We start from the raw sequence: 8,845 nt of genomic DNA, 5'->3' as shown, positions 1-8,845 counted from the left end.
TCGTGGAAGGAGTGGCAGTAATCCTCTCCGTGGGTAGGAGTGGCAGTAATCCTCTCCGTGGAAGGAGTGGCAGTAATCCTCTCCGTGGGTAGGAGTGGCAGTAATCCTCTCCGTGGAAGGAGTGGCAGTAATCCTCTCCGTGGAAGGAGTGGCAGTAATCCTCTCCGTGGAAGGAGTGGCAGTAATCCTCTCCGTGGGTAGGAGTGGCAGTAATCCTCTCCGTGGAAGGAGTGGCAGTAATCCTCTCCGTGGAAGGAGTGGCAGTAATCCTCTCCGTGGAAGGAGTGGCAGTAATCCTCTCCGTGGGTAGGAGTGGCAGTAATCCTCTCCGTGGAAGGAGTGGCAGTAATCCTCTCCGTGGGTAGGAGTGGCAGTAATCCTCTCCGTGGAAGGAGTGGCAGTAATCCTCTCCGTGGGAGGGAGTAGCATGTCAGAAATAATCCTTTCCTTATACATAAATAGCATTGTTTAATTATCTTCTTAACCAGAAGTAGCATTTTAATCAATCTTAGTATTAATTGTAATTATCTTTCTTCTGTCAAGTAATTCTGACATCACTCCTTGTTGTTCTGTCTGGCCCCGCTAGAGTCTATCATGATCTATGTATATATAAGTTCATTTTCATTTATTGTTATTGTTATTTATTCATGCAGAGACGCTTCTCGCTGGATGTGTGGTGTCTCCCTTTGCGTCCTTCAGTACTCTAGATTCTAGCCTAGGCCAGTGCCTCGGGGGCGGCCAGGCACGTACTGTGCGCTCCGTTGTATTCCCAGTATTTTTATAATATACATCAGTCGTTTTACTACTACGTGTTTTCTTTGTACTACACTGAGCACTCCTTGGGCACTTCAATAACATACTACAAGCAACAAGCAAGTTAATCCTCATTTAAGTCTGTCTCAGCCTGGAATGTGGCTCTTCACTCCTTGGTGACCTGTCTGGCCCTGCTAGAGTCTGTTTCAGCCTGGAATGTGGCTCTTCACTCCTTGGTGACCTGTCTGGCCCTGCTAGAGTCTGTCTCAGTCTGGAATGTGGCGCTTCACTCCTTGGTGACCTGTCTGGCCCCGCTAGAGTCTGTCTCAGTCTGGAATGTGGCGCTTCACTCCTTGGTGTCCTGTCTGGCCCCGCTAGAGTCTGTCTCAGTCTGGAATGTGGCGCTTCACTCCTTGGTGACCTGTCTGGCCCCGCTAGAGTCTGTCTCAGTCTGGAATGTGGCGCTTCACTCCTTGGTGTCCGCATCGCCTGCTCGTGTAACAGCTGCAGCAGGTCAATGAGCGCAGAGGGATGGGGGCGCTTGCTGGGGTTGAGGCGCTGGGCACGTCCTATCCAGCTGTTGAGGACGGCCAGGGAGGGGCTCTGGCCTAGCGTGTTCTCGGGAGGGCGCAGCTCTTCCTGCAGGAATTGGGCCAGGCTGTAGACGTCGGAGGCCTCGCCGCACGGGTGGGTGTGCAGGAGCAGTTCGGGCGCCAGCCAGGGGAACATGTCCGTGTCTGACGTGTGCTGGTAGATCCTGGTGGTGCCGACACGCCGGGCAAGGCCGAGTTCAGTGATAGTCACCTTAGGGGCGTTATTGTCCACCTGAATGCATACACTGTCTCCTTTAATGTCGTTATGTGCAAAGCCTTTTTCGAGCATCTGTTGTAATGTTCGCGCAATCTGGAGGAAGACGCTGATGCCGTCGGCGAAGGAAGGCTTGGTCAGGACAAAGTACTGGGGCACGGTAATGCCGGCAAAGCGAATGATGAAATGTCGCGTGGGGACGCACACGCCGGGAAGCTGCAGCTCGTGCATGTTTATGGCCTCGGTGGCGAGACCATCGAGTCCGTGACGCGGGAACGTTTTGATGACCAGCGGCTGCCTGGTGTTGGGATCGACGGCGAGGTGGCACGAGCCGTTGCTGCCCGAAGCCAACAGCTGATCCCCTGGCTGGCGATCTCTTTGACGTCGCTTGTCTTGAGGAGAGGAACGCCATGCTTGAGCAGCAGCCGCACTGACGCCTTCTCCTACCGGGAAAGTTTCCTTGGCTTGCTCTGTCGACTATTATCTTAGTTTTCTTGGTTTGGTACAAGCGAGATGTAGAAGCTGATGGCGCCAGGTGCGTGGCGGGCGTCGCTGCAGAGGGAGGTGGACTGTTTGCCTCACGAGGAACAGGCGTCAGGCGCTGCGTGTCGCATGTCTGTACGGGAGCGGCAGGGGTTGCCACATCACTCTGTATTCTTTGCCTCTTAGCGGAACGGACAGAGATTCAGTCGCTGTCGTTTTAGATCCTTGTCTTTTCTTCCTATAGTCGCTTGTTGTCCCGCTTGTCTCGCCTCCTGCTCCGTCAGTTCTATTTTCGGGTTTCTTAGTGACGCCAGGAGTTTGTTCGTGTCGTGACGGTGAAAGAATCTTTCGTCTTTTAGCGGAACAGGGCAAAGATTCTGCTGCGGTAGGTTTCTTCTTGTGGCCTGACGTTGTCTCGTCTCCTGGTCGGCATTACTATGGCTGTGTTTCTTAGTCACCACGGTAAATTCTTCGTGTGGTGACGGTGAAGGAATCTTTCGTCTCTTAAGGAGGCAGGGACAATATTCATACACCGTCAAGGCAGTTGCGGGTCCCTTTCTCTTGGGGTCTGCCACGGTCATGATGGTTGGCAGGGCAGGCGGGACGGCGCTGTGCCTGCGCTTCTTCTTCATGGCAGGACACTCCTCGTGGCGTGAGGGCGAATCCATGATGCGCTTGAATGCCTTGTTAGGAGGCTGTTGCTCCATTGCTTTTGAAGTGTTGTTGTTCTTGGCGGGAGTCATCGCTAGAACTTACCGAAAAATGGGAACGCCAAAAGTTCGTCGTGTGAATATTTAGCATGAAATATATTGTATAGAGCATCTCTTGCACAACAGGGTATAGAGGGCCACAAGCAGCTGCCACCATCCCTGAATAATATTACTCTAATTCACGATCTAGTTGCAAGACAAAACTAAAATGTATACCACTTGAAAAAATATCAATAATCTCCGGTCATGTACTTTGCGTATATGAATATACAACTTGATTAGGCATGTCTGTGTTCCTTGTTTTTATGTTGTGTAATTATCGTTGCTGTTATTCCCATATTATTATTATTATTATTATTATTATTATTATTATTATTATTATTATCAATATTATTATTATTATTATTATTATTATTATTATTATTATTATTATTATTATTATTATTTTTATTATTAATATCATCATCATTATTGTTTCTTTTCTTGTCATTTTCTTGTTCTTGTTCTTGTTCTTTTCTTCTTGTTCTTCTTTTCTTCTTCTCACTATTATTATTATTATTATTATTATTATTATTATTATTATTATTATTATTATTATTATCATTATTATTATCATTATCATTATTATTATCATTATTACTATTATTATTATCATTATTATTATTATCATTATTATTATTATTATTATTATTATTATTATTATTATTATTATTATGGTTAGTTTTCAATACATGTTTATAAAATTTATTTGTTTTCTGATCCATGTAGGCAGTTGCTTTCATTGTTAGTAGTCAATATATTGATAGCAATGTTAATATTGATTTACATATCGAGTTTGTTATTACTTTTGTTATTATTATATTGGTTCTTAGTACTATTATTGTTGTTTTATTATTTTATTAGTATTACTAAATACTTTTTATTTTAATGTTACTATTTCTATAATTATAATTAGTAGTATTCTATTATAGTTGTGTATTTTTTTGTTACTGTTTTTACTCATTATTGTTATTATTGTTACTCATTATCTTAACTACCATTACTCATTACTATTATTATTGTTATTATCATTATTTATTATTATTATTATTATTATTATTATTATTATTATTATTATTATTATTATCATTATTATTATTATTATTATTATTATTATTACTATTATTATTATTATTATTAGTAGTAGTAGTAGTAGTAATAGTAGTAGTAGTTGTTGTTTTTGTTGTTGTAGTAGTAGCTATTTGTAGATTTAATTCTACATTCTTAGTGACAACTTGCAGATATTTATTTTGTTATATCCGTAATGGAGACTCGGCTCAACGGATTTTGGTTATAATGTTATATACGTATGTTGTCTAATTACTTGATATTTAAAAGGCCAATGAATATATCAGTATCTCCCTCTCTCATAACACTTCATTTTTTTTTTTTTTTGAAAGAGAGAGAGAGAGAGAGAGAGAGAGAGAGAGAGAGAGAGAGAGAGAGAGAGAGAGAGAGAGAGAGAGAGAGAGAGAGAGAGAGAGAGAGAGAGAGAGAATTCACATTTCAAATTCATATTGAAATAAGTTCATTCCCAATAAAACAGTGATTATTCTTTATAAGTACAATATGAGTTGTACCAATAATAGAGAAATATATGTCGTCTGTTTTATTTAGAAAGAGGCTTTTGAATGTGGGTAATGTAACAAGATCAGCGATATTAGGATAGGGAAAAGAAAAAAAATAAAGGTATGATTAATGGTGTATCGTTTATACATGTGTTGTTTACTTGTCACAAAATTACTCACTAACTGTCAAGAAAATTCATGGTGCGTTTTTTATTTATTTATCTATTTATTTTATTTTATGTTATTTTATTTATTTATTTATTTTTTTGCCAACTTGTATTTGGATGAAACAGCTATTTTCTTCTTCCATCCATCTCCTTTTTTTCTTTCCCTGTTCAATCCACATATCCGCCCCTGTGGCCTAATGGATAAGGCATTGGCCTCCTAAGCCAGGGATTGGGGGTTCGAGTCCCCCCAGGGGTTGTCTATACTTTTAATGATTTTCAACCTACCCGTATGTGTTGCGGATCATCCCTCGTGTACCTTTGTGTTGTGTGGGACGTGCTGAGGTTGTGCTGCGAATACTGAGTTGCATTCCCTCTGTCCTCTTCCCTACACGTAGATTCACCTCATCAATGCTCCAGTGTCTACCTTTATTACAGAACCCGTATTCTAAACTCTGTTCTCTCATAAGGACTATTTTCACGGGCCACAGGCGTGAATCGAGTACTCATAATTATTTTATGTAGAGTCGCGAAAACATCTTTGAAAACCTTAAAACTTCAAGTAGGTACTGTTACAAGCAAAGTATAGCTACACCGAAACATTTGAAAATACTGTCTCTAGTTCCATTGCGTCCCAGTGTAGAAGGTTAGCAAGTGCGATGCAGTGCTCCTGGCCGTGCGATGGTTTTGGTTGCTTGCATCTACTGTCAATGCATCATCACCTTTATCATCACCAGCACCACCATCTCTAATGCCTTACTCCCCACTGTGAAACCCTCGCAAGAGATACCCATTGTGGAAAAACCGTCGTCGATATCTTGCCACATACTCGTACATAACTCTTCCTTCAGTGGCACATTTAAACTCGCCTCCCATCCATTCCCTTACGTACTGGTGCACCCTCTTATCCCACACTACTAAAAGAGATCCTCCTCCGTGATTTGTACCCCTCACTTCACTCCCAAACACCTTCTTTAGCAATCTGTCTTCATATATTCCCGCGATATGTCCACGTTATCTCAAGGTATATTCCTTCTTATCCGTTTTGTAACCCCCATAATTCACTCCTCAGGCTCTATCTATCTCTTTTCCATTTCCTTCATCTCTTACGCTATTGCTTAACTCCTCCATTCTTCTTTTACTCTCTAGTCACCCGGAAAGAACATGATTTCCACAGTCTGACGAGCTTCTTTCACTCCCTGCTCACGCCTCACGTCACGCCAGCACTGGTGATTCAACGCTACGTGAATGAATCTCTTGTTGTTATTACTCTCGATTAGTTTGGCTTCCGCATACGACTAAGGTCTGTGAGGATTTTCTTCCTTGCGCTGATTTTTTTAAGTGTCTAACAGTCTATTATAACGTGCGTACGATATATATTTTTTAAGGGTTCTATCGCGTTCTTTAAATCTCTCTCTCTCTCTCTCTCTCTCTCTCTCTCTCTCTCTCTCTCTCTCTCTCTCTCTCTCTCCATCGCATCCATATCAATAAAGCATATTTTTTCACACTTTCTATTCATATCAATAAAGCATATTTTTTGCACACTTTCTATTCTCTTCCAGAACATCATATCTTTGTCTCAAAAATTTTTCTCTTCACTACATTAGCATTTAGCTTCCTGATTTCACAATCAAATCAAGCTGCAATCCTCTGCATGCCTTCTCTGAATGTTGTCTCCATAATCAAGAGTGTAAAAATATACCATATTCTCATCACTTTAATTCCTTCATCCGTGTAAAGTAGGTAAATGTTAAACAAGTATGGGAGACATTACACAACCTTGCTTCACTCTGACCCTCCCCCTTCCGTCCATCCACTCACACCTCATAGTCTCATCTCCCTCACCTCACCTAAACCAATAATGATGTTGTACCACTGTAAAAATTATACCACGGCCTTTAATAAATCACCTTCCGCGCCATATAGTTTCATCACTTCCCACCGCGGCCCTTCCAATCATCCGGGTCATCATTCCCCTCCAGTACCGTAAAGTCAACATGCAATTTATCTCAGCCTCCACAAAGGTTATCACTCCTGGAAGTCCAACATTTGTAAATCGTACAAGTCAAGTAATGTGCTGGACTCTTGCGTTCGTATTTTACCTAAATCTTAACTCTTTCACTGCTAGACAAATTTTCTTCTTTAATGCCTATAACTTTTTAGATAGTATTATTGTGCTAGGCTCTCGTAAATATTTTTATAGCTTAAAAAGACATAATTACCTTCTATTTTCCCTATTTTCTCCTCTGTGTCTCCATGGAAACAGTTTTTGTAGTGCTAGGAAGGTTGAGAAAGGACGACCAATAGCAGCAAAAAGGTTAAGTCCTCTGATTACTCCTGAAGGTTCAACATTTCTGAGTGGTACAGTCGTGTTTACAAGTCGAGTGATCTGGTGGACTTTTGCGTTCGTATTTCACTTTAATATTAAGTGCTCTGATGTACCGAGACTTTCCTTACTGAGCCTGACAAGTCGCTGATAGATTCCAAGATCAGAAGACTTAAGATTGAGAGGAAGAGCAAAACACAGTGGAAGGGAGAGTGACAGGTTGTGTGAGTCCTGACTATGCACGCCTGTATGTTTGCCTGCCTCGGTAGTTTTTCTCGTACAGTCATCTGCCACCTTTATGCCTTTGATTTATACTGCATTTATTTATTTATCTTTTTTTGTGTACGTATGATGAGTTGTGTTCATTTTGTATGACGTATGCTGTATGTGTGTATGTGTGTATGTATTTATTTATCTACTTGTACTATATAATTTTTTTACTGTATTTCATCATAACTTATCTTCACTGTATATAAAGGTAGCGTTGTCGAGGTAAAATATCTACTTGTATGTCTATCGTTTTAGTTATAACACTTGTAATAAAAATTCAAGCAACACTGGATGACTGAATATGAGCTTGTTAGTTGTATATCTACCCAGCCATCTATCCATCTATCTTTCTATCTTTCTATCCATCATCTAAATGCCTATCCACCTACTTATCCATCAATCTATTTTCTCAATCTATTTAATTATCTACATATCAATCTATCTGTCTACGTCTATCTATCTATCTATCTATCTAACTATCTATCTATCTACCTATGTATGTATGTATGTATTTATGTATGTATGTATATATGTATGAACGTATCTATATATCCACGTATTCGTCTATCTCAATCTATTTATCAAAATATTTATATAGCTATCTATTTTTATATGTATGTATGTATGCATGTATGTATGTCTGTATGTATGTATATGTATATCTATCTATCTATTTATCTATTTATCTATCTATCCATATATTTACTTATTCATCTATCTATCTGTCTGTCTATTTATTCATGTATCTATTTGCCCACGTTATTGATATCTTTCCCAGACAGTAACACATACCATGAACTGCCGTACCACTCAACTGTATATCCTACTCACACTTCCTTAATCTATATACAATACCTCCACCTTAAGCCACTAGTCCTCCCATTCATATCTTCCCCGGCCACTCTAAGTCACCTATTTGGACCGTAATCAAAGGTATCTTCCTGCATTAAACGCACATAATTCCCTATCATAATTGTCACTACTACCAATATTTCTCTCTCTCTCTCTCTCTCTCTCTGCTGCTAGTGTTGTTCTGCTGGTGACTTTTTTAAGTGAGTTCAGAAAGTGTCACAGAGAAAAGAAGGGAGGAGGAGGAGGAGGAGGAGGAGGAGGAGGAGGAGGAAGAGGAAGAGGAAGAGGAGGAGGAGGAGGAGGAGGAGGAGGAGGAGGAGGAGGAGGAAAAGGAGAAGAGGAATGAGGGAGGGAGGGAGGAAGACGGGTGCGGACAGAGAAATTAAAACGTATAATTATTTGATTTGTTCATGATGGTGATGATGGTGATGATGATGATGATGATCATAATGATGATGAAAATAAATATTGCTCCTCCTTTTTCTTTTCCTCTTCTTCCTCCTCCTCTTCCTCCTGCTTCTCCTCCTGCTTTTCCTCCTCCTCATCATAAAAAATAATAATAACAACAATAACAACAGTAATAACAAATAATAATAATGATAATAACACCAAAATAATAATTAATCCGGCGGTGTTGCACGTCAAGCGTTACACAGTTATTAATTAGAGATCTTTGTCAACATGCGTGCGGCAGCGGCTTCGGTGATGGTGATGGTGGTGATGGTGGTAATGTTTTTTTTCTTTTTCAATATCGTTATTGTTATTAATATACTGTTAAGCTCCTGCTGGTGGCAATAGTAGAGATTTTGTTCTTTGTATAAACGCATCGTTAAAATCTCTGTTATTTTTGTTGTTGTTGTTGTTGTTGTAAAA

The 8,845-nt window shown here is 40.3% G+C and overlaps 1 non-coding gene across 1 annotated transcript; it reads left to right on the top strand.

Moving 5' to 3' along the window:
• Positions 1–4,710: 4,710 nt before the first annotated feature.
• On the top strand, positions 4,711–4,783 carry Trnar-ccu (transfer RNA arginine (anticodon CCU)). The gene has a single exon. It is a non-coding gene; the product is annotated as a tRNA-Arg (tRNA).
• The last annotated feature ends 4,062 nt before the right edge of the window (positions 4,784–8,845 follow it).

Source organism: Scylla paramamosain, chromosome 2 (assembly GCF_035594125.1).
Source record: "Scylla paramamosain isolate STU-SP2022 chromosome 2, ASM3559412v1, whole genome shotgun sequence".
NCBI classification, from domain to species: domain Eukaryota; kingdom Metazoa; phylum Arthropoda; class Malacostraca; order Decapoda; family Portunidae; genus Scylla; species Scylla paramamosain.
The sequence above is the reverse complement of the archived record's forward strand: the minus strand, read 5'-3'. Positions and strand labels throughout refer to the sequence as shown.